Source organism: Trachypithecus francoisi, unplaced genomic scaffold (genome assembly GCF_009764315.1).
Source record: "Trachypithecus francoisi isolate TF-2019V2 unplaced genomic scaffold, Tfra_2.0 Lachesis_group10, whole genome shotgun sequence".
Taxonomy (NCBI): Eukaryota; Metazoa; Chordata; class Mammalia; order Primates; family Cercopithecidae; genus Trachypithecus; species Trachypithecus francoisi.
This window is the reverse complement of record NW_022681455.1, coordinates 126731836-126758479: the sequence shown is the minus strand read 5'-3', so window position 1 is coordinate 126758479 and position 26644 is coordinate 126731836. Positions and strand designations below refer to the sequence as shown.

Here is a 26644-nt window from a genome sequence, read left to right as displayed (position 1 = left end):
GGCTTCTCTTACTAAGTATCGAGTGTGAGGAATCATCTCGTTTTTACATGTGGATCTAATCGTTCATATTCACTGCTGCATTCTCCATTCTAGAAACACATCACACTCTGTATGGTTAAATGACATCAAATTGCCGTTTTGTAGATTACCAATAACAATTAAAGGGGAGGCTTGACAGAAGGGGAGTCCCCTTGCGCTCCTGTGGAGAGTGTTGGAAGGAAGGTCTGCTGGACGTGGGAATCTTGGAGTCCCGGCCCCTCAGACCGGGAGATACCCTCAGACTGGAAGATACCCTCAGACTGGAAGATACCCTCAGACCGGGAGATACCCTCAGACTGGGAGATACCCTCAGACTGGGAGATACCCTCAGACTGGAAGATACCCTCAGACTGGGAACTCACAACTATGTGGTCTGCTGTGGACTCTGTCATGTTTTTTGTAACCACCCATATGATCCATGCATTTTATTTCTGGTAAATACAGGTGTTGGTATCATATTGGCCTCTCATTCTGGCCCTTTTTTACTTTTTTAAATTGATGTTTTGTTTTTAAAATTCATCCGTGCTGCTACATAACCAGGGTATGCCCACCATACAGCTCACCCCTCACTGAGGGGGCGTCAGACGGCTCCCACACTCCCCAGCACGCATAACACCATCATCCACGTCCCCAGTGGACTCCAGGTGAGAATTTTGGGGTGTATGTGTCCAGGAGTGCAATGGTGGGCTCATATTCTTGCGAGGCCACCGTTTTAAATTCATCCACCCCACTGATACTCTGCAGCTTATCCAACAGCCCAACAGGCAGTGCGTGGACTTAGTAGCAATCAAAGGTCCTAGGTGTCCAGAGGAGGATGGATGGGAAAGAGCTGGGAAGAAGCCGGGGTGAGGGGAGTGGGGGGGTGGGGGGTAGGGGATGGGAGGGAGGGCCCACAATGAGCCAGCAGGGGGCGCTGCTGCCTGTGGGATCCTCACGGCCAAGGGTCCCAGGAGGTGGTGGAGGCCATCTGAGGGCTGCTGCTCCAGCTGTCCCTGTCTTCTCAGTGACCTCAAACACCCATCAGATCTGTCATGAGCCTCTGGGGTGGGACTTTGTAGGCACTGGGGCATGGGGGTGTGAAGAGTGTGCTAGGCAGGGAGGGATCCCTGCACCCCAACATCCTTGCACTGCCACACACTCAGATGACCTCCTGGACTCCTGCATGGCCATCAGGGAATGGGAGCAGGAAGCATGGGGAGAACCTCGGGCCCCATCCCCAGCACCTCAGGGCTGAGGGGCCCCTGGACTAAGCTCCAAGCCAACAGAGCAGCCTCCAAGCTCTTTGCTACAACATCCCCTGTCTTTATGGCCCTACCCTGCTTTGCACCCCAACTTGAAATGCAAGGATAAGAAAGAAAGTGAAAGAGAAAGTAGAGCAGATATCTGCAACAGAGGCCATAGCAGCTGCCCCCAGGGGACAGGTGTCCTTTATCCAACATGATGAGCTGATATCCTCTGCTCCTTGGACCTGGAGGACAGCCCTGGGTGTGGAAATCAGAACAGTTTTTTCCTCTGCTCTTCCTCCTATGATGATTGAGTCCCATTCATTCATTTGTGCATTCATGTATTTGATCGACAGATGCAGGGTCACTGCAGTATGCTTGGCAGTGTTTGTCAGCTGCGAGGGACCGAGTGCTAACAAGACCAGAGTCTCACACACTAGGGCAGGGCTGCCCCAAGCCACAGAGTCTCAGTGTTGGACTTACGGAGGCATCCACGCACACAGTCACTCAACACTGGAGGAAGGTGTCCACCTGTGAATGCTGACCTTCCGTGTGTGTGTGCATCTCTGGTCTGGCATTTCTTTATTTTTAAAAAACAGGCCGGCGCGGTGGCTCAAGCCTGTAATCCCAGCACTTTGGGAGGCCGAGACGGGCGGATCACGAGGTCAGGAGATCGAGACCATCCTGGCCAACATGGTGAACCCCGTCTCTACTAAATATACAAAAAAAAAAAATTAGCCGGGCGATGGGCGGGCGTCTGTAGTCCCAGCTACTCGGGAGGCTGAGGCAGGAGAATGGCGTAACCCGGAAGGCGGAGCTTGCAGTGAGCCGAGATCGCGCCACTGCACTCCAGCCTGGGCGACAGAGCAAAGACTCCGTCTCAATTAAAAAAAAAAAAAAAAAAAAAAAAAACCAGCAGAATCTATGAAACCGGACATGGCCCATGTGTCCTTTGCCTTCGGACAGACTCCAGGCAAGTCATGGAAGCTGCTCCAAGGAACATCTACATGTGAAAACATGGATGATTTCCAAAACTTGATACATAGTAAGAGAAGCCAGATATAAGAGTTCACACAACAATGCCATTTACCCAGGTTTCCAAACCAGGCAAAACTGATCTACATTGTTAGAAGTTAGGATAGGGGCTCCCCATGGGGGTCTGGGTGGTGATCTGAAGGGACAGGAGGAGGGTTTCTAGGAAGCGAATGCCATTCCAGTTCTCTGTCTACTTCTCCCATGCTCTGTTCTTAAAGCAATGGTTTTTTAATTAAATGAATGCTCAGGGGCTAGGCACGGTGGCTCACACCTGTAATCCCAACACTTTGGGAGGCTGAGGATCACTTGAGGTCAGGAATTCAAGACCAGTCTGGCCAACACGGTGAAAATCCCATCTCTACCAAAAATACAGAAGTAGCTGGGCATGGTGGTGCACACCTGTAATCCCAGCTACTCGGGAGGCTGAGGCAAGAGAATCGCTTGAACCCTGGAGGCAGAGGCTACAGTGAGCTGAGATCGTACCACTGCACTCCAGCCCGGGTGACAGAGTGAGACTCTGTCTCAAAAAAAACCAAAAATGCTTGGGGTGTGGTTAGACGCACAGTAACAACTACGATGTGTATGACTTCATATTTATCAACTCCCAGTGATCCCCCATTTCACAGATGGGAAGGTAAGGTGCACAGAGGTTAAGAAACTCTAACAAGTTGCCTAGAAAATTGCAGAAAGAGGGGTCTCTCTGGGCCGTCAGAGTCCAGAACACGCAAACTGCTGGAGGTGCAAGACCAGGGCTGCCCCTCCACACCTACCACCTCATGGGTCACTACATATCCAAGGGGTAGGAGAAGGTTCTAGAAAATGAAGACTTTCCTCCAGCAGGCTCCCAGAGGGCATCTGCAAGGGCAATACCCTGAGATTTTATGGCCCTCCAAACTGGGAGCAGGACAGTGTTTCCAAGAAACACAAGAGTTTTATGACGGCTTCATATCTCGTGATAAATGTTTGACTTTCCTTTTCATTTTCTTTTTGTTTGGGGATTTTTTAAAAATTTTCCCACACTATTGGGTTTTTGGGGTTTTGTTTTTTTTTTTTTTTTTTTTTTAATCTTTTTCCCTCCAACTTTGTATTTGCCTCTGTTTTCCAAGTTTTCCAAATTGAGCCCATGTTACGTTTGGAATTAGAAGAAATGTTACTTTATGTAGCAGATCAATGAATGCTGACTTTAACCTGCAGGTCAAGGAAAAAACATTACTGGAGCAATTCATGAGAACAGTCAATATCATTACGTTGTCTAATCTTCTCAGCGTATTTCCTAGGCGGACATGGTGTCAAAGAAAATGTTTTGAAAACATTCCTCCATTGCAGGGTGAAAACGTGACTGAGTCTGACCATGCTCGGAGCTTGGAGCCTCTGTGTTCATATTACAGGTAAGGAAACCAAGACTCCCAGTGGCTAAGAGCTGTTCCCAAGGCCGCACGCTGTGACTCCCGCTCATCAGGGCCAGGACTGCAGGGCTGCCACAAAAGGTAGACAGAATGTGGTGAGGGCAGCCTGGCTGGCCACCCCCTGCCAGTGAGGCCCCGTCTCCCCAGGCATGTACCCAAGGGCTTGTTGAGAAGTGCCCATGCTGCCTTCAGCCAGTGGCCCCAGGGTTACCAAGCAAAGGCCCTGAAAGCAAAACATTCCTTTGAAGGAACTAAGGTTTTATCTAGGCTCTGTCAGTCATCTTGCTGCTAAGGGAAGCACAGACAGCTCTGGATGAGGGGTCAGGAGACACCCTTTCTCCAGTCATCATGAAACTCACTTCCTCTCTCCAGGCCTGTTTCCTATGAATTAAAATGAAAATGTCAATCAAGATAATAGTAACAATAACTCGTGTTCATTAAGGACTGGTCTGCCAGGTACAGATGCTTGGTCTGTGCCAGCTACTTTCATCCTTACAAGGGCCCTTTACAGGTAGGTAAACCCAGGCAGGGCATGGCTAAGTCACCTGCTAGGGTCCCACGGCAATCACAGGCAGAGGCAAGATTTGAATGCGGGCCTCTGACTGCAGGGCCCAAGACTCAGCCTTCATGCCCTCTGCATTTCCAAGGTTCCAACAGTTTGCTGGCTTTGGCACTGAGTTCTACTCTTTTACTTCTACAGACAAAAAGAAATGGGCCCAAGGATGTTCCAAGAGTTGGGACATTCATGCGGCACCACTGGCCCTCACCAGAGCAGAATGCAAAGATATTTGGGAGAAGAATCTGTGCTACAAATGAAACACTTGATGTGCACTGGCTTCCTCCTCACGGAGAGGGCAAGTGAAGAGGAGAATGAGGGCTCCGTTGAAGCCACAAGTTGGATCCATCCTCGGGCGATTTCCTCATCTGCAAAACCGCTCAGCACACCTTCGCCCTGCCTTTGATCAGGTGACAATCCCAGCCACATGGTTCTGGGCGCAGGGCTAAGAATGCCACATGAGGGATTCCTTAATCCTCACAAACTGTCCGAGAGGCAGAGGCTCTTGTCCCTGTGTCCCTAAACCAAGGCACGGGGAGGCTCCTGTGGCTGGAGAGTGGCTGGGAGGGTGCTAGAAGGCGAGCCTGCAGCTGGGATCCAGGACCCAGGCTCAGGGCCACCAGCGGCAGACTTCTCAAAGCTGGCAACCTCCATTTCCACCTGGTCTGCCAGGGACTGGGCAGCACGCACCTTCCACCCCATTATGCCTGTGACCACCCCGGACACCCCAGAATGAATGGCAGCAGGGTCCAGGGAAGGCGAGGACACATAGCGGACTCCCCGCTGAGGGAGGACCAGGTCCCCCGCGTGCAGCAGTGCCCCCGACGCAGCTCTGCTCTGCAGATGAGGAAGCGCAGCACGGGCTGCGGAGGAGCCAACCGTCAGCTGCAGAGCCAGACACCAGGAAGGAAAAGAGAGCTCGCCCCGCTGCCCTTCCGGTGGGCTGGGAGGCCTGACCAGCGCAGAGAAGGGGCTGAGAAGCAGCAACGCCTGTGAATCTGGAGTTTGCTCTTGGTGCCCCGTGCTCTCGCCCAGTTCTGATGCCTCCTGGAGTTGAGGGCCTCAGAGACACAGCCAGACCTCAGCTGTGTCTCAGACAAGGAACGGACAAGACATCTTAGACGTCTGAGACAGAGGATGAATGCCTCAGTCCTGCCTGAACGATTCTCATCTGGGGGCCTTAGAGCGTCCCCCACCCTCAGCTTGCCATCCCTAACTTCCCCACACTAAGACCCTCCAGGACCTCCTTGCAGAACAGCCAAAAGCTTTAGAAGCCCCAAGCAGCCCAGGGGTAGAGGCAAGAACTCCCGCCTTCCAGGTCAATGGTGGGCGTGGGGGAATGCGGGTCCCGGCCCTGGGTTGGCTCTGGGGTATCTGTCCTCGATGAGGCCATGGAGTGGAGCATTAGGGGCACCACCCTGTGGGCTGGCTTCCTCCAGCTTCACCTATCACTGTGTGGCCTCAGGCAAACAACTCGACCTCTCTGAATTCATCTCATACTCTGTACGATAGGGCCAAAAGTAGTTCTTATCTCACAGGGTCTTGGGTTACAGCTGTGATCTGCTTATCACAGGGCCGGGCCTAGAGCAAGCGTTCCATGAATTATACTTATTCCCTTATGCTCTGGCCCTCCCGGACCACAGCCAGCCCAGGATCTGTGCTGGGTCCACAGGAGGGCTCTGCTGCCTGTCCTTGGAGAAGAGGCCACAGGGGACTGCAGGAGCCGGCGGCAGGCCCACCCACTGACACGAGAGGTCACACTCACACATGCATGGCCACACATATACACACATGGCCACATGCACACACGGCCACACCAGCAGCTGCCTCTCCTCTCGTCTCCGTGTAAGCGGAGCAGGCAGGGCGGGGTGGGCGGCGGGCCTGACACCGGGCGCAGCCCTATTGCTCAACGCCTGGACCGCGCCAGGTCTCAACGGTCAGAGACACGGCTGCTGGAGCCCAGGAGCCTCGCAATCTAGCCTCTGTGGGCCACGGGCTTTGAATATTTTTAAAGAAGTCGGGTTTCTGCCAAGTTCCTCTCCTTCAGATTCTTCCTGTTGCTGGTGGTTCCCACCCCACAGGGGTCCTCGGCCTCTGGTGTTCACAGGCCCATCTAGGCTCCTGGGGGCTTTGCAGAATCAGAGAGAGTGCAGCTGCCAAGTTATCCTCCCACCCCAGCCACTCCCCCTACCACGATTCACCCCGGGATCCCGTGTCCCTCAAACTCAGGCCAGGCACTGTGGGAGGACTTGTGTTTTCTCTCCACCCTGTCCCCTGCTTCTCATTGTCTTTGCCCCCCATCCCTTTTTATGTGAAAGATCCAGGCCTGACCAGCTGGGAGCCTAGGAACATTCATTTCGGCCCTTTGTAAGTGCACACCTGGGTCTTCAGGCATGAAGCAGCAGCAGGCTGGGCTGACCACATTCCAGGCCCATTGGAGTGGCTCTTCCTGTGTCTCAGTGGGTTTGTTCAGGCAGGGGCAAAAGTCATTCTTCCTGGATCCTGCTAGATCGCAGCTCAAATTCAGCGGCACACTAGTGCAGCAACATGGACCCTCCACCACCTTCTCCACCCCAGAAATACCCCTGTAGTGGGATAAGCAGCCGAGGGGTGGGTGCCGTAGGTTTGGGGTCTGCCTGTGCTGTGCTCAGACACAGCTGGAGCCTCAGGGAAGTCCTGGGCTGCACACGGCGCCACAGTGAGTCCATCACTGCTCCAGAAGGGGCACGGGGCTATGAAGGAGGTTTCAGGTTGAAAGTCACTCCCTTACCTTTTTTTTTTTTTCTTTTTTTGAGACAGGGTCTTGCTCTGTCACCCAGGCTGGAGTGCACTGATGCAATCATAGCTTCACCGCAGCCTCCAACTCCTGGGCTGAAGGGATTCTCCCACATCAGCCTCCCAAGTAGCTGGGAGTATAGGTGCACACCACCATGCCTGGCTAGTTTCATTTTCTTGTACTGTAGCCTTGTATAGTGAGACGAGATCTCACTATATTGCCCAGGCTGGCCTTGAACTCCTGAGCTCAAGCGATCTTCCTGCCTCTGCCCCCCAAAGTGCTGGGATTACAGGCATGAGCCACCGCGCCCAGCCATTCTCCTTTTTTTAAGACTGCATTCGGCATTCGGCTCCTATGGCTGCCGTAACATACGACCACAAGTTTAGCAGCTTGGAACAGCATGCGTAGATTCTCTGACCGTTCTGGAGGGCGGAAATCTGAGACAGGTCTCACTGGCGAGGCTAGCATCTTCCAGTCTCTCTCTGACTCTACTTACCTCGTCACAAGCTCCATCTCTGACTCTGACTTGCTGCCTCCCTCCCTCTTACAAAGACTCTTGTGATGGCCCACCTATATAACCCAGAGCGATTTCCTTCCCTCAAGATCCTTAACGTAATCCCATCTGCAAAGTCCCTTTTCCACGTCAGATAACACATTAACAGTTCTGGAGTGGGGACTTTTTTGCAGGGCGGGACGGACAGCATTATTCTGCCAGTCACACAAACCTCAGGCAACTTAGCTATCTTCTCTGAGCATCTCTTCCCCTAGCTGTGAAATGGGAATGATGATGATGATGGTGTTGATGACGGTGAGGGTGATGGTGGTGACAGTCACGATGGGGGTGATGGTGATGGTCGTGGCGACAGTGGTGGTGATGAGGAAGGCGACTATGGTGACAATGATATGATACTTTTTCCTATGGTGCTTCTGGGAGGATTCAGCCGGTTCATTTAGAGTTCATACAGCTACACTGAGCACACAGTAAATGCTACATATGTATGTTTGTCAAATATAAGAATTATTTTGCTACAGGGAAGTTTCTGCCTGTGGGTTTTGCACTTTCCCCGCTGGGCAACTGACTCGCTCTGTAACACGACACTCCTTTTCGAGTCTTCCATGGGAACCAGGATTTCTATCACATCATTAAAACAGCTTAGCATCCCCTGAAGACCTGGACAATATGTATATAGGTGATACACACAATGTGAGGCTCCCAGCCCTGGTGTGCAAAAGGCCCTAACAGGGAGTGAATGGAGCAAGCCAGCCCACCTCTCAGCACCACACCTCCCAACACATGGGCCTCCTGGTTCCCTCTCAAGCCAGCTCACCTCTCAGCACCGCACCTCCCAACACATGGGCCTCCTGGTTCCCTCTCAAGCCAGCTCACCTCTCAGCACCGCACCTCCCAACACATGGGCCTCCTGGTTCCCTCTCAAGCCAGCTCACCTCTCAGTACCACACCTCCCAACACACGGGCCTCCGGTTCCCTCTCAAGTCAGCCCACCTCTCAACACCGCACCTCCCGACACACAGGCCTCCTGGTTCCCTCTCAAGTCAGCCCATCTCTCAGCACCACGCCTCCCGACACAGGCCTCCTGGTTCCCTCGCACACAACAAGCACCTTCCCTCCTAGGGCCTTTGAACTGGCTGTTCCACATTCCTGAACAACTCTTCCCCAACCTCCAACCCCACTCCTCCCTTCCTCCCATCCTCTAGGCTGCAGCCTAAATGGACCCTCAGGTAGATCCTCAGAAAACGCCCCCAGGCATCTGTCTGAAGTGGGCACCCCACTGCATCCCCAGTGCCACCCTATATTTTCCTTTCAGGCTGTAATTCCATATTCAGCTGTTTGGTCATCCATGTCCCCCTCCAGAGATACATGGCTCATATCTGCCCAGTACCCAGCACCGTGCCTGGCAGCTGCAGAATTATCAATGCAACATTTGGTGAATGAGTATTGAAACCAAGGCATCCAGCCTGCTCATTGGCAAACACTTCTTCAGCCCCTCCCATGGACCATATGCCCTGCCGGGAACTGCACACCAAAATGAAAACCACAGAGACAGAGGTAAGTGGATCTTCAGGACACAACGCAGTGAGTGCCAGACAAGCCCTTCTCAGATGGGTGTGCACATTGTTTAATGAGCGGGACTGGAGCCACCCAGCGGCAGCCACCAGCTACCTGCAGCTATGCAATGCGCATTTAAATGGATTGCAATCCCAGCGTGTGAAGGGTCACGCACTCAGGTGTCATGGCGGCTGGTGGCTCCATTTGGACAGCGCGGGTGTGGGTCATTTCCCATTCACCACAAAAAGTTCAGGCAGACGGTGCTGCACGAGATCTCAACTGCACTGTGCCTTCAGGAAGCCACGTGTTGCTTACATTTAAATTAAAATTAAAGTTCAGAATTCAGATGCTGTGTTGGACAAGCAGATGATAGCATGTGTCTATCCATGCAGAAAGTTCTGGTCCACCACACGGCTCCCCCATTAAACTGCCTGGGTTGAAATCCTGGCTCTGATTTCCCCACTGGGGCAAGTTCTTTCTCCTCTCTGTGCCTCGGGCTCCCCAGTTCAAGTCAGGGGTGGATGGAACTCAACACACAGGCTCTGGCACTCTTCAGGCCTTCTGCACATAGCAGCTGCGGTCGCTGTTGGCGCACGGTCCGCTGCCAGCTCACGGAGTGAGTTAAGGAGGGCTGGGATTCCTACACCCACTTTAAAGATGCAGACATGAAAGCCCGGAGAGGCTGCTCACACTGCCCAAGGCACACAGCCTGTGTGTAGCCAAGCACCTGGGCCTCCAGTCTGCTGCTCGCTCAGCTTCCCAACCCTTGCTTGATCTTGGTGACCACACAGTGCGGCAGGACACCAAGTTGGCAGGTAACTGGTGGCGTTTCCATAAGATCAAGAAGGAGCGTATGTTCTGAGCCAACCATCACAGAACCAGTGTGAAGGCACTGAGATTCCCCGAAAACGTGGCCCTGACCGTCTTCCCCTGCCATGACCCCATCACTGAGATGGGGCATTTGCAGCTGCGTCTCCATTTTTCCAAGGGCGAGGAGCAAGGGAGGCCCAGGAGAGCTCTCAGAGTGTCTCTGAGCAGGGATTCAGGCCAGGAAAGAGTGGGTGATGCAGACGCAGGAGCAGGGGTGGGGACCAGTGGGATGAGCCTGGACATGTGGGGCGCCGGTTTGAGCGTGGCCCTGGTATTCCTCGCTAAGTAACAAATCATGACTGCGTCTATTTTTACTTAATCTTCATCATTCCAGTGGTGAAAGAGCTGTGACAATTGAGGAAGTGGTGGGTGGACTTCTTTTTTCTTTGTAATCAAGTGCAAAGCTTTCCTTTCAGAATCCGGCATTTGAAAGAATGTACTGGAACCAAGGGGTCAGGCAGAGGCATCTGCTGCCCTGAGAACGAATCCTCGGCTTGTCCCTCCTAACACGAAGCGGCAGTGCCAGGCTGGGTCCCCGTGGGCCCTACCCCGGGCGCTCAGCGCTGTGTGTTGTGACATTGCCGGGTAGGCCGGCCACGCTCTCAGGGCTGGGTTGGTTTTTACATCCCCCTTGGAAACTCTCACCCAGAGTCCTCTCAGAATGTGGCTGGGAGTATTCCCACAAACCGTTACAAAGGATTTTAGGCGACACATTTCTATAACTGCAATGCTCCTTAAAGCAACTTTTTTCAGCTTTGCCCTTTTGCAAAATAACTGTTTTTATACCCATGCAGAAGCTCGTTCTCTCAAAATTATTCTCGGTCAGAACTGCTCTTGTCTGTGGCACTAAAGAGAAAGCAGAGACAAAGGTTCCACTCTCCTGTGTTGAACCAGGGTGTCCCGCTGAGGAATTCTGGACGTTTGCCCAAAGCAGCAAACGCCCCTCCCCAGCCTCAGGACCTCAGGCCCAGTATTTGCTGAAAGATACTCAGGTGGGCATCTTCCCTATTTTCTTTCCTCTGATAAGAAAACAAGTCACCATGTGAAAGCAACCTCCAAAGTGCGGCATCTTGCTGTCCCACAGTGCAGGAATCCCAGACACAAGGGCCCTTCCACAGGAGGTCACTTTCAGCTCCACATCGTGGTGAAAACACAGCCCTGTGAAAGTCAACACTCCTCGGCCGGGCGCGGTGGCTCACGCCTGTCATCCCAGCACCTCGGGAGGCCGAGGCGGGCGGATCACGAGGTCAGGAGATCAATACCATCCTAGCTAACACGGTGAAACCCCACCTCTACTAAAAATACAAAAAACTAGCCGGGCGTGGTGGTGGGAGCCTGTAGTCCCAGCTACTCGAGAGGCTGGAGGCTGAGGCAGGAGAATGGCAGGAACCCGGGAGGCAGAGCTTGCAGTGAGCCAAGATCGTGCCACTGCACTCCAGCCTACAGCCTGGGCAACAAAGCAAGACTCTGTCTCCAAAAAAAAAAAAAGAAAGAAAGAAAGTAAACATTCCTCACGCCCAGATCTACATGTGGCAAGGGGCAGGACATACACTTAGTGGAATCGTATTTTTGTCAAAACACACAAACCATGTTTGTCTGGGAAGGATGCTTAGAACACCATTAGCATAGGTTACTGCTGGCATGGAAATGAGAAGGGAGAAGCTTCCATTTTTTACTTTGTACATTTCTCTATTGTCTCAATGTTGTTGCAATACTCATACATCCTTGTGTGTGCTTCTTACGTTTGGATGCATTTTTCCTTGAAATACAATAAAGGGAAACTATTATTGAGTTACCCAGTACACGTAAGACACTAGATCAGATACTGAATGTCATACAAAAGTGAGAAGCGGTAATAAATGTGACTGCTACCTTTTAATTGGGCACATTTACTCTGTGCCAAGCTGTTATAGCCATTCTGCATCCGATCAACTCTTTCATGTGGCTGCTTCTATTCCTTCCATTTTATGGATGAGGAATGAATGTGAGACCCAAAGTTAAGCCAGTCATCCAAGGTCATCAGCAGCCACGACAGGTGGTGGTTGGAGGATTGGATTTGAAAGCCTCCAATCTAAACACTGTGATTTTTATCCTGAACAACCACCCGCTTTTCCATGGCCAACATCACAAGGATGAGGTGTGGACACAGATGGTCTTATGGAAGAGTACTGTTCACACAGCAACGTGCATGGAAGAGAGACAGGCAAGACAGATGGGAAGGGGGTCTGAGCTGAGGCAGCAGTTGGGGGTTCAGCAGGGGTGGACCATTATGAGGCCACTGGGAACCAGGAGGGGTCTTTGCAAATGACTCAATGTTGCAGACAATGGAGGGAAGGAAACCCAGAGGGCAAAGGAGTTTTAAGCCCAGGAGGTATGTTCAGGTGAAGAAGGGATTTCGAATGTTTACCCAGAGGCATCCCACCACAGCTATGAGGCATCCCACCACAGCTATGAGGCATCCCACCACAGCTATGAGGCATCCCACCACAGCTATGGTTGTGAGATTCACAGGGTTTTTTTTTAATGAAACACCCCAATTTTTTAAAACCACTGTTGTTGGACATCTCTCTACACTTCACCCTGTCCATACAGGAATATCAAAGAGGAAGAAGTTCCTTTGAACCCCTCAATAAATTCTGATACGGCCTGTGAAAATGAAAACCGAAGAGAGTCACCAGGATATTAAATCTCAAGCTGGGAAGCATTAGAAAGAATTTTTTAAGCACAGCACAACATCAAACTCATGGGACAACCAGACTCAAAAGATGGCAGCACAGAAGCAATGTGTGCTGAGCTTTCAAAGACTGCGAATCAAGAGAGTTGTCTACAGGAGCAGGTTTTTCATACTTACAAATTTGGTTTGTTTGGGGAGCAGCTGCTCTCCAGAACTTTGGTTTGACGGTATTTAATTCTAGATCATTGTTTTTCTTTGTGACTTCGTTTTCCAACTAGTTTAGCAACCCCGGTATTTTGGGGAAACATAACTGCGTGGCCGGTGGGACATTCCACCACTGAGTTTTCAAGGCCAATGGATCAGGCATTTGAAAAGGTCTGCTGCATACAGTGGTGTGGTTTGTGCACTGCACAAAGTGCTTCTGTCTCAAGTGGGGCTAAAGTCCAAGCTGTGAGCTGCCTTGTAGGGACACCTTTTTCTTTGCACAAAATCCCTGGCAGTTAGCTCACCAACCCCTAGGCCTGCAAGTCTGCATTCACCTAGGAAGGAAGGCTTTTTCCCACTCACATGAAAGTGCCATCTTAGCTGGCAGTGACTCATGTCTGGGAGAGTTATGGAGAGACAGAAGAGACGCTGGCCCCTTGCAGGGTGCCGTCATATAGAGGTTGGAAGGGGGAAGGGAAGCTTACGGTGTGGCTGTAGAAAGGAGGCATTTCCGGAAGTTCAACTTGCAATGAGAGTGGAACTTGAACAAGCCCCTCACCCCTCATCCTGGGGTTGGCCAGGAGCCCTTTGTTAAACATTGACTAAGGTACGGGCACCTCCGATCTGAGATTCCCTTTAAAACCACACCTGCAGTCATGTATTTGTACAGCACCAAGGCAGGGGAGGATGACCTTGCATGCGCCAGGCTGGAAGCCTCCAACTGGCATGTTTTAAAGCTCAATCATCCCCTTCACCGCTTGCCTGAAATCCTTTCACCGAGACATGGTTAGTCCTAACAGAAAGGAAGGGTCTACCCACCATTGCACTAAAGGAGGGGCTCTGCTGGTTTCAGTGGTATCTAGATGTCACTGGCTGATACCTGTTCCTAGGAACAGGGTGTGACTGAGACAGAGGGAACCGCCAGGGCAGTTCTGCCTTAAGGAGTGGGGAGAGGGGGCCATGGGAACACAGTGTAAGAGGAGGGAGAGGAAGCAAAGCCTCACCCACTTCACTCTTCTGCCAGCACCGCCCTGGGGATGTGGCTCCTTATGTCTTAATTCACTTATTCCATAAACAGTATCAGCCTCTGCTCTGTGGCAGGCACAGAGTCAAGGTAGGAAACAGGACGTGAGACCCTCACTGAGTTCCAGCTGCATCATCTCATGTAGTCCTCGCCTGAATCCCAGGAAGGAGGTGGTGACTACTTTTACCCCTATTTCATGGATAGAGAAACAGAGACTTAGAGAGAGGAGGACACAGCTGAGCTCACACAGTCAGAAGATGTCAGATCTGGGTCTTCAACCCAGGACCTTCTGGCACCAATGTCTGTGCTATTAAATGACTCAGAGATATCCCTTTAAAGGAATATTTGACCTATAAAACGTTGTCCAAATATTGGATATTCAGAGGAATAATGTTTCAATCCTTGTGCTAGATAATGAACACGCTTGCTTTCAATAAACCTACGCTGTCATTGAACATCAACTTAAGGCAGAGAGTTTTTATGACCAAGGAGTTGTCAGTTAGCTTGAGCACACAACCAAAGGTCAAAATGGCAGCCACAGAAACAGGGGTCACTGAGGTCGCAGAAGGCTCAGCAAGCCTGAGCTCAGAGGACATAGAACCACCACTTTCATCAAGCTGGGTTCAGGCTTAAGGTGAAGTCAGCCTGCGTGCCCGGCAAAGCCCCCACAGCACTGTCCCTAAATGACGCCACCTCAGGACTGCAGGATGACTGACGGAGGCTCAGGAAGGCTGGCATCAGAGAAAACTCAGGGCAGGACTCTGCAGGGGATGCTACTGAAAAGGGGGCTCGGTGGGTATTTCATTCCTCCACAAGCGAGTTACAGTACTAAAGATAGCAGTAATACCAGCAACAACAGCACTCACCATTGCAGAGGCAACAGTCCCTGCCATGATCACAGCGATAACCACAGGAGTAATCACTAGACTAGCAGCAGTAATCATATAGTCAAGGCAGTAACGTGGCAGTGATAGAAGCAGTGCAGGGAGTAATAGGAGGAGCAGGAGAAATATCAGTCATAGAGGTGGTAGTCACAGAGGCAGTAGGGACAATGGCTGCAGTCATAGCGATAGTGTCAGTCATAGAGGCGGTAGTCACAGAGGCAGTAGGAACAGTGAAAATCACGACAGCACAGGCACATCATCACAGCGGCAGTTGTCGCAGTGGTAATTAATGAATAGTGGCAGCACAGTGGCATCATCACAGCAGCAGAAGTCGCAGTGGTAACGGTTAACAGAAGCCCCAGATGCAGTCCCTGTAGCCGCAGTGGTGCTGTCAAGAGTGATCCTGGCAGTATCCACAGCAGCAACAACTCAGTACATCAGTAGTACTGCCAACAGTCCTAGTAGTAATCATAGTGTAACCACCCAACAGGGTCCCTTGCCCGCTGCCTAGACAGACCTGATTTATCAAGATGGGGAATTGCAGTGGAGAAAGAGTAAATCATGCAGAGTCGGCTGTGTGGGAGACTGGAGCTTTATTATTACTCAAATCGGTCTCCCTGAGCCTTTGGGGAGCCTTTGGGGATTAGAGTTTTTCAAGATAATTTGGCGGGTAGGAGCTTGGGATGTGGGGATTATTGGTTGGTAGAGTTGGAGATGGAACGATCGGGGGTTGAAGTGAGGTTTTCTTGCTCTCTTCTGTTCCTGGGTGGGATCCCAGAACTGGCTGAGTCAGATTACTGGTTTGGGTGTAAAATATCTCAAGCAATTCTCTTAGGTTTTACAATAGTGACATCATTCCCAGGAGCAATTTGGGGAGGTTCAGACTCTCACAGCCAGAGGCTGCAGGGCCCCTAAATCATAATTTCTAATCTTGTAGCTAACTTATTAGTCCTACAAAGGCAGACTGGTCCCCAGACAAGAAGGGGTTTTCTTGCGGGAAAGGGCTATTATTAATTTTGTTTCAGAGTCAAACTAGAAACTAAATCCTTTCCAAGGTTAGTTCGGCCTACACACAGGAATGAACAAGGACAGCTTAAAGGTTAGAAGCAAGATGGAGTTGGTTAGGTCTAATCTCTTTCTCTTTTATAATTTCCCCAGCTATAATTTTTGCAAAGACAGTTTCAGTCGTTGTAGGAATGATTCTAGAAGTAGCACGTCTCGGGGCTGTGCTAAGTGTTTTGCATATGTTACTAGAAAGGGGTCCTGGGCTGGGCACAGTGGCTCAAGCCTGTAATCCCAGCACTTTGGGAGGCCGAGACGGGCGGATCACGAGGTCAGAAGATCAAGACCATCCTGGCTAACACGGTGAAACCCCGTCTCTACTAAAAAATACAAAAAACTAGCCAGGCGAGGTGGCGGGCGCCTGTAGTCCCAGCTACTGGGGAGGCTGAGGCAGGAGAATGGCACAAACCCGGGAGGCGGAGCTTGCAGTGAGCTGAGATCCGGCCACTGCACTCCAGCCCGGGCGACAGAGCGAGACTCCTGTAAGAAATCAAACATATATCTCAGTCCTGGGCCCAGTGCAAACATTCCTCCATTTGTCTCAACTTCCTGGGCCCAGTGCAAACATTCCTCCATTTGTCTCAACTTTAGAAAAACACCACCTGGAGAGTCCCCGATAAGGTCACAACCGTTTGTGGAGTGGTTTTACTGAAAGCGCGGAAACCAATAAAAAACCTGCTAAATGTATAACTTAAAATGTTAACCAATTATAATGCTGTAACCCAAAGAATTCCCTTGTTTCTCTGTAACCTTACATATCCTGTTTACATCGGGCTATAAAAAGCGAGCACATGCATCGTTCGAGGCCCTCTTGTATGCTGTGGAGCAGAGGGACCAAGTTCGAACTTGCAGTAAAGATCCTTGCCGCTTGGCTTTGACTCTGGACTCTGGTGGTCTTCTTCGGGGAATAAACGGTCTGGGCATAACACTCCGTCTCAAAAAAAAAAAAAAAAAAAGAAAGGTGTCCTGATACAGACCTCAAGAGAGGGTTCTTGGATCTCATGCAAGACAGAATTCCATGGCTCACACCTGTAATCCCAACACTTTGGGAGGCCAGGGTGGGCGGATGACTTGAGGCCAAGAGTTTGAGACCAGCCTGGCCAACATGACAAAAACCCATCTCTACTAAAAATACAAAAATTAGCCAGACGTAGTGGCACATGCCTGTAGTCCCAGCTACTCGAGAGGGTGAACCTGGGAGGCAGAGGTTGCAGTGAGCCAAGATCACGCCACTGTACTCCAACCTGGGTGACAGAGTAGACTCTGTCTCAAAAAAAAAAAAAAGAAAAAGAAAAAGGAAAGGAAAGAATGAATGAATGAACGAATGAATTGGAGGTGAGTCCATAAAGTGAAAGCCAGTTTATTAGGAAAGTAAAGGAATAAAGAAGGTCTACTCCATAGACAGAACAGTCCCAAGGGCTGCTGGTGGCCCATTTTTATGGTTGTTTCTTGATGATATGCTAAACAAGGGGTAGATTATTCATGCCTCTCCTTTTTAAACCATATTGGGTAACTTCCTGATGTTGCCATGGCATTTGTAAACTGTCACGGAGCTGGCAGGAGTGTAGCAGCGAGGATGGCCAGAGGTCATTCTCATCACCATCTTGATTGTGGTGGGATTTGGCTGCTTCTATACTGCAAGCTGTTTTATAAGCAAGGTCTTTATGACCTGTATCTTGTGCTGACCTCCTATCTCATCCTGTGACTTAGAATGTCTAACTGTCTGGGAATGCAGCCCAGCAGGTCTCAGCCTTATTTTACAGAGCCTCTTTTCGAGATGCAGTTGCTGTGGTTCAAACGCCTCTGACACGTATACTAATTCATTTAATCCTCATAACACCATGTGATAGGTCCTGGTCTTGTCCCCATTATACAGATAAAGACACTGAGGCACAGGCATATTAAGGAACCCCAAAAAGCAACCCTGACTAGGATCTGAACCCAGGAAGCATGTGGTCTTAACGTGGTAGCCACCCCTAACTGGAGGAACACAGAGCTTCTCAGGAGACCTCAGCATTGCAGTGCTGAAAGGCATGTGGAGCACTGCAGCCTCCATCTGGCCACCTTCCCCCTGCCACGCATCATCCTAGGCCTGGGGAGGCCACAGTGAACAGAAGCACAGCCCAGCGCTCTAGACGCTCAGGATTGGTGGTAGGGAGGTCCCACAGCAGCAAAGAATCCCTCCAGAGAGTGCTGGGGGTGCTGGGAAGAAGAGAAATGGGTGAAGGGTGTGGAGGGGGATGGAGGGCTGTCTCTTTTGGATAGGTAAGCCCCCCACCCACACCCATGCCCCACCAGAGGCAACATCTGAGCAGAGAGATCTGACTCACACAAAGGTGTGGCCACAAAAATGGGCAACCAGCAGCCCTTGGGACTGTTCTGCTGCACAGTCAGGCGCATGGCAGGCGTGAGAGCATGCAAGGTCAGTCCTGTATCCAAATCACGACCCCTGGGGGCCACCTGCCCATCATGTCAGGTTTGCTTTTCATCTTTCCTGCAACACGGGACCAGCCAACCTCAGGAACCACTTTATTCTTGGTCTGTTTTTAAAGCCCATGCAAAACTTACAATGTAATTCCATATCAAGTTGTAATTCCATATCAAGATGCTGGGGGAGAGCATCCCCGGCCAGCGGAAGCAGCACGTGCCAACCCTGGACAGCACGAACCAGGCGCTTCGGAAGCAGAGGGACCAGGTGCGTGGGGAGGGAGGAGGCAAAGCCCCTTTCCACTGCCCCAGAGAAGAAAACCTTTTCCATTCGAAATGTTTTTGAAACAAAAAAATGAAAACATCAGCCATAACCTCACCACTTTTGCAATTATATTAAGAAGTGGGCCGGGCGCGGTGGCTCAAGCCTGTAATCCCAGCACTTTGGGAGGCCGAGACGGGCGGATCACGAGGTCAGGAGATTGAGACCATCCTGGCTAATACGGTGAAACTCTGTCTCTACTTAAAAATACAAAAAAAAAAACTAGCCGGGCGACGAGGCGGGCGCCTGTAGTCCCAGCTACTCGGGAGGCTGAGGCAGGAGAATGGCGTAAACCCGGGAGGCGGAGCTTGCAGTGAGCTGAGATCCGGCCACTGCACTCCAGCCTGGGTGGCAGAGCACTCCAGCCTGGGTGGCAGAGCGAGACTCCGTCTCAAAAAAAAAAAAAAAAAAAAAAAAGAAGTGAAAAGTCGCCCTTCTGTCCTTTCGCCCCAGCCATGTTTGGGAAATGAACACGCAGGGTGGGCCTATCAAAGTGCAGGAGGCCATTTGCAGCTGACTGAATGCCCGAGGTCTCTGTCTCCATCCCTCTCTGGAATGCAGAGACCGCCCTTTTCTCAGCAGCTCCCAGCTCGCCAGGCTCTGGTGAGCAGTCTCTGTTACGGCCGGAGAACACTGATAACCACGGAGATTAAACCAGCATGGAAACTAAGACCGATGAAGGCGCTGGGAGCTCTTCATCCTGACCTCAAGACGTGGGCTTGAATACCTGGCCCTCAAGTCCTGTATGAGGATCTTGGGGATTTTTGCCTTCATTTTGGTTTTCGTGGCTACTTTCTGGATGTTTGGAATTTTTTGACAACTGACTTCCAGATGCACAGTGGGGGGGACAGAGACAAATAGGCCCAATGAGGAAACAAATGCAGCTGCCCGAGCCAGGAGAGGCCCAAATCACAGCACCTCACAAGGGCTCAGGATGACACCTGAGCTCCTCTGAAAGGGATCTGCTGCCTAAATTCACAGGAAAGAGCCCGACAACCATCTTTCAGGAAGAGGTGAAAATGAGTTAACATGATCATGAAAAGAAAAGTTAGTTCTGAAGGTTATTATCAGCATGCCACGGACCAGATTCCAACCACAAAGGTAAATAAGAATACAAAAAAAAAAAAAAAGAAGTGATCCAGCCAGCAAAAGCTGCCTTCGGGCAGCAGAAACGTTCATATTTTAGGTAGTTTCTTCAAGGAGCAGAACTGATTATGGACCATTCCCTCTAACAGAAGTGTGAGGTCTCTCTCTTCACATTCTCATGTTTCCTTCCTGCCCTACCCCTTCTCTCTCTCTCTCTCTGTCTCTCTCTCTCTCCCCCACACACCCCCACTAAATAAATCCTTATCCTACACTACTTGGTGTCTCTTCTCTTTCGCTGAACTCTTTCCAACCTCACTCATTTATCCTGAAAAAATTGTCTTGATTCTTTATTCTGACCCATATTACATTATTATTATTTGAGACAGGGTCTCACTCTGTTGTCCAGACTGACGTGCAGTGGCTCAGTCACGGCTCACTGCAACCTCTGCCTCCCAGCTCAAGCTATCCTCCCGCCTTAGCCTCCTGACTAGCTAGAACCACAGGCGCACCACCAACACGTCCGGCTAATTTAAAAAATTTTTTTTTTTTTTTTTTTTGAGACGGAGTCTCGCTCTGTCGCCCAGGCTGGAGTGCAGTGGCCGGATCTCAGCTCACTGCAAGCTCCGCCTCCCGGGTTTACGCCATTCTCCTGCCTCAGCCTCCCGAGTAGCTGGGACTACAGGCGCCCGCCACCTCGCCCGGCTAGTTTTTTGTATTTTTTAGTAGAGACGGGGTTTCACCGTATTAGCCAGGATGGTCTTGATCTCCTGACCTCGTGATCTGCCTGTCTCGGCCTCCCAAAGTGCTGGGATTACAGGCTTGAGCCACCGCGCCCGGCCCATTTTTAAAATTTTTATAGAGACAAGGTCTCACTATATTGCCCAGGCTGTTCTCGAACTCCTGGGCTCAAGCAGTCCTCCCACCTCAGCGCCTCAAAGTGCTGAGATTACAGGTGTAAGCCACTGTGCCTTGCCTAATTATTACATCATTTTTGAAACATAAATCCCCCAGTAGAATACTGTTGAATATGTAAGAGGAACCCAAATATCATTTTAAAGTGGCATCATAGCAACCCGTGCTGCACAGTCAGGCGCATGGCAGGCGTGAGAGCATGCAAGGTCAGTCCTGTATCCAAATCACGACCCCTGGGGGCCACCTGCCCATCATCTCAGGTTTGCTTTTCATCTTTCCTGCATCATGGGACCAGCCAACCTCAGGAACCACTTTATTCTTGGTCTGTTTTTAAAGCCCATGCAAAACTTCCAATGTAATTCCATACCAAGTTGTAACAAGACTATTTCACACCCTTGGTACTCAAAGTTTGGTCTGCAACCAGCACCATCGAGATTCCCTGAGAGCTGGTTGGAAATGCAGAATCCCAGGCTCTACCCTAGTTCTGCTGAATCAGAACCTGCACTTTCCAAAAACCCTCAGGGTACCCAAGTGCAAGTCACAGTGCAAGAGAGGCATTGCCTTACACCAAAGTTTATTTATGCATTTGCACAAGAGTTTTTTGAATCTCCAGTTTGCACCTGCTTTGTCCACTGTAGACAAGTCTCCTCCTACCCACCGCCAAGTCCCTTCCCCAGGCTGCCTCCACCAGAGCCCTTCCAGCCCCTCCTGCTGGGTCAGATGCCCCCACTGATGTCCCACAGCGCCCAACTCTTAGCCACCTAACCGTAATTTTCTGTTTATCTGCCTCACCACTGGACTGTAAGCTCCCGGAAGTCAGGGACTGTGTTCTATCTGCAGTTGTGTCTCAAGTGCCCAGCACATAACAAGGACTCATCAAATATGTGTGTCATTGAATTAAAATGGCCAAGTGGAATTTAAGCACCTGGTACCCATTCCTGCTCATTCACAATCTTGCCCAGCCCTGTTATGCCCAGCCTGGTCCTCAATCTCTTTGCTCTTGTCTGCTCACAGCTGGAGTGGCGTTTGACCCTCTTGGCAGAGCCATCCTGGCTGCTTCTCCCAGGACTTGGGCTCCATTCAGCCCAGGCCTCTGGACTCTCAGCATTGGTGTCTGGGCTACTCATCAGATTGACCTTGGGCACTAGCTATGACCTTGGTTTCCTGGGCTTCCTTCTACCTTGTTTCTGAGCCTTTTTCTCCACTTCATGCTCCAATGAATGGTGACTTTAGTTTCTTTATTACTCGTTATAGCTAGTCCCCTTGTCTGGGTCTCTGCTTTCTGCTTCTTATCTAGTTCATGGGCTCCCCCCTCACATGGAAGTGTAGCTGTTCCCTGATGTACTAAAGCCTACCTCTGCTATCAGAGGTTCTGCACTGAGTAGCTGCCAGCACAGACATTCAACCTTCCCCTGTTCCTAAATTCCTCTTAGCTTTGCTCAGTCTTGACTTCCCCATGCCAGACTGGGCTTTGACCTGTAGTGACCTTCCATGCAGAGACTCTGGCCCCCTAACCTGGATTCCACTGCCCCCTCCCATTGCAGCTGTGTCTGTGTTCCCCTCTCCTAAACCCCAAACTATATCCCAGACTTATGCTCAACAAATGTTTTTTGATGGATATGAAGATGGATGGATGGATGGATGGATGGATGGATGGTGGATGGGTGGAAGGGTAGGTTGGTAACTGGATAAGTGGATGGATGAATGGGTGGATGAGTGGACAAATAACAGATGAATAGTTAAAGAAGTAAAGGAGGAGTAAGGAATGGATAGACAAGTGAATCAATATATGAATAAATGAATGAACAGATGAAGTGATGGATAGACAGATGCTTGATTGATTGAGTCAATCAGCTGAACCATTCCAATCCTAAAAGTCCAACACACTGTAGCAGAGATTACTGGATCAACACTGGAACCTACAGTGACATCTAGAAAGCTGACCATGCCAAGAACCTCGGTCTACAGAGAAGTATGAAAACAAAACCCCTGCCCACATGGCACTTACAGTCTAGAGTACTTGGCCCCAATCTGCTTGGGAAATTGATGGACAGGCAAGAGCCAAACTGAGCCAACCCTTGTTCATATCCTTTTCTTCCCTCACAGGTCAAGTTTACTGCTAGGATGCCTCATTGTTTAATCTGGGAACTGCTGGGTCTATCTATGGTGATGAACTCTGCTCAAGAAGCATAACTGAGATTCAAGACTGATAGAAAAGACATCTATACCTGGAAATTCGCAACAGCTTCGCACAGTGTTCTAATGTTAAAGTGCTGTCTCCCCGCTGCACCAAGAGCTCCTTGGAGCAGAAGTGGCTTTCTTCTCTATTTACTATTGATAAAAGAAATGTAACTGAAATTACTCTGTACCTCAATAGATTCAACAAATATTTATTAGTCATAAAGTGGCAGACACAGAAATGCTCACCATATGTTCCCTTTGCTCCCTTAGGCTTCCCGGGCCCCAAGCTGCCAGACAAGGAGTGTGTGGCTAGATCTGGCTGATAAAATGGGAGAAGAGTTGACAGGGGTCTCTTTCAGGAGGCAATAAAAAGGTCACGTGTGACTCTCCAGCCTCTGTCCTCTCAGCTGTATCAGCTGAGGGGGCTGTGAGCTCCTGATGGTGAAGGAGAGCCCCCTCCACTGCCTCCACCCTCTCCAGCCCACTATTACCACATGCAGCTTGTGTAGTCCACGAACTCCTGCTGTGTTAACCTTTGAGATTCACTCCCGCAGCATCCCTCAGCCTCACCCAACTCACACAAATAAGAATAGCGGCAATGATCACATTTCCTAACTCCTTGCTTTATTCTGAATCCCTTTTTTTTTCTTTGGGATGTAGTCTCACTCTGTCACCCAGGCTGGAGAGCAGTGGCATGATCTTGGTCCACTGCAACCTCCACCTCTTGAGTTCAAGCGACTCTCCTGCCTCAGCCTCCCGAGTAGCTGGGATTACCGGCACGTGCCACCATGTCTGGCTACTTTCTGTATTTTTAGTAGAGACTGGGTTTCCCCATGTTGACCAGGCTGGTCTCGAACTCCTAACCTCAAGTGATCTACCTGCCTAGGGCTCCCAAAGTGCTGGGATTACAGGTGTGAGCCACGCACCCGGCCTATTCTGAATCCCAATCATGGATTGTCCTACTTTGTTGAGTAAATGGACCTGTTCACCAATCAGCTTTTATTTATTTGGAAGGGCTCAACTCTGTCTCCATGTAAGGAAAAAATTGTAAAGTACTTAAAATCTGTCTTTGGTGGTCTTCTTCCTGTCCCCCTTCTTTCTACCTCAAAGCCCCTGAGGGGTACCTAACCGACTTTCTTGTTCTCAAGCAATCTGCTCTACATTGCGAAGGAATTGACCGGTAAGCAAACTCCCTCAGGGATATTTGCATAAAGGAATTTACATAAAGATCAGCTCTTCTCCATTCTCTACTGAGAGACAACCAAGCACATCATCCCTGCCCCGCTAAATGAGAAGACAGAGCATCACTCGGCTTCCCGCAGCCCCTCATGGCTGGCAATGCCCGGTCTTCTTTTCCATTAGGGTTGAGACAGAAGATAGAAGACAAGAGGGCTAAAGCCTGGGCTCCAACATCAGCCCACTCTACCACTCACTGGAAGGGCCTCAGTTTCTTTTTCTGAAAAATGGGGAGGTGTTCACTGTACCTACCTGTCTTCATTTCCTGTGGCTGTTATTACAAATTACAAAATTTACTGGCTTACAACAGAAATGTATTCTCTCACAGTTCTAGAAGCCAGAAGGCTGAAAGCAATTCTGCTGGGCCAAAATGCAGGCGTCAGTGACGCCACGCTTCCTGCGAAGGCTCTAGGAGGGAATCCACTTTCTTGCCCCTCCATTTTCTGCTGGCTGCCAGCCTCACTTGGCTCACAGCTTCATCACTCCAATCTCCACCACTGTGGCCACATCACCTTTACCTCTTCTCTGTGTAAAATCTCCCCCTCCCTCCCTTTTTTTTTTCTTTTTGAGACAGGGTCTTGCTTTGTTGCCCAGGCTGGAGTACAGTGATACAATTACAGCTCACTGTAACCTCAATCTCCTGGGCTCAGGTAATCCTCCCACCTTGGCCTCCCAGGTAGATGGGACTACAGGGGTGTGCCACCACACCCAGGTAATTTTTTGTAGAGACAGAGTCTCACTATGTTGCCCACTTGAGATTGCATTTAGAGCCTACACAGATAATCCACGAGAATCTCCCCATGTCAAAATCCTAAATTTAACCACATCTGCAAAGACTTTTTTTTTTTTTCCTGCCACCTAAGGTCGTATTCACAGGGTCCAAGGATCAGGACATGGGAATCTTAGAGGAGCCATTAGGCCATTAGTCAGTCTACCACACTACCCCATCAAGGCAGATTAAATCACACTTCATTCATAGCAAGTGCCTGATAAACATTAGCTATCTTAACAATTATTCAACATTGTACCACAGGACCTCATGAGCATAAGAAAAACAAAATTGTTGTTGCTGTCACTGTTGTTGCTTAGTTTATGAGCCTAGAAAGGAGAACGGTCACTCCCTCAAACATTTGCTTAGAAACAGATGTGTCTGCTGTCTGACTGAGGCCTCCACTTTTTCGTAGCCACAGACCCAGCAACCATTTTCCTGAAAAGAGTCAGTCCACACTACTCACCAAGAAGCCTGGCTCAGAGGAACTGTGGCTCCAGCGTCCGTGCACAGACAAGGCAGAAGGCAGCCAGTCAGCAGGTATTATTAAAAGTCAGGAGAAGTTGAGCCAGTTAACGTGAAGGAGGAGGAGCGGAGCCCACTCTCGAGCTGCTGCTGGGCGCCCAGAGACACAGAATCCCATGCCAAGAACCGGGAGCCTTCCCAGGACAAGGTGCTTGAGTTGCAGATTAAAATGTCATCTGGTTTCTGCCCTGAGTATGACCTAAGGGGGAAAAAAACTCACTTTGAGAGATGTAAGTGGAGACAGAGAAGAGAATGCGGAAAAGGCTTCTGGCTGCGACAACTGCATGTGTTTGTCAGTGTATTTTTTGGTCATTTTAGAGCAACCTTATTAGCCCCTCAGAGGTTGCAAGAAATTAACTTTCTTTTCAGATTCAAATGAATCCCAATGACAGGTGTATCATTGGGGAATTTTCACAGGGACTGGATATTAAAGATGATATTACATTTCTTTTTTGTGACAGTGAAAGAGATCAAATGAAGAGACTAAGAGGCAGAAATGAAGTCCACAGGCAAACAGCCCGGGCGGTGCCCTGAACCTAGTTAAAGATCGACCCCAGACCTAACCGATTAAGGTTATCTATAGACTCCAGACATTGTAAGGACAAACGTTGTGAAAGTCTCTGTCCTGCTCTAATTACCAGTGTCTGCCACATATCTTAGTCCTGGGCCCAGTACAAACAATCCTCTATTTTGTCCCAACTTCCTGAGCCCCATATGCCTGCCCGACACAAACACATTAAGAAAAACAACACCTGGGGAAGCTCCAATAAGGTTACAACCGTTTGTAAAAGCGCAGGAACCGATAAGAAGGCTGCTAAAAGCATAACTTCACATTAACATGTAAACCAATTGTAATGCTGTAGCCTAGAGAAATGCCTTGTTCCTCTGTAACCTGACAAGTCCTGTTTACCTCGAGCTATAAATAGCAAGCGCACGCATTGTTTGGGGCCCTCTTGTATGTTGTAGAATGGAGGGACCAAGTTCGAACTTGCATTAAAGATCCTTGCCGCTTGGCTTTGACTCTGGACTCTGGTGGTCTTCTTCGGGGAACAAACGGTCTGGGCATAACAACAGTACCATTGGGATTGTGGAGAAAGCTTTTATTCTTAGCAGACACTGCTAAGGTCCGTATGTGGTCTCTCTATATGCCTGCCATTTACCTTCAAATGAGTCAGCAAATTTTTTTCATGTATTTATTTATTTTTTTAGAGACAGGGTTTCGCTCTATCCCCAGGTTGGAGTGCAGTGGCATGATCATGGCTCACTACAGCCTTGACCCCTTGACCTCCTGGGCTCATCTGGCCTTGTTATCATCCTGCTTTGGCCTCCTGAATAGCTGAAACCACAGGTGTGAGCCATCACGCC

General features: G+C 50.0%; 1 long non-coding RNA gene across 2 annotated transcripts in view; it reads right to left on the bottom strand.

Annotated features, from left to right (window-relative positions):
• The window catches only part of LOC117088157, a 201123-nt gene that overhangs the window by 173674 nt on the left and 805 nt on the right, over positions 1 to 26644 (bottom strand). For both annotated transcript variants that reach the window (XR_004439016.1, XR_004439017.1), the window contains exon 2: positions 25221 to 25478. This is a non-coding gene — a long non-coding RNA (uncharacterized LOC117088157). The remainder of the gene's footprint in view (positions 1 to 25220; positions 25479 to 26644) is intronic.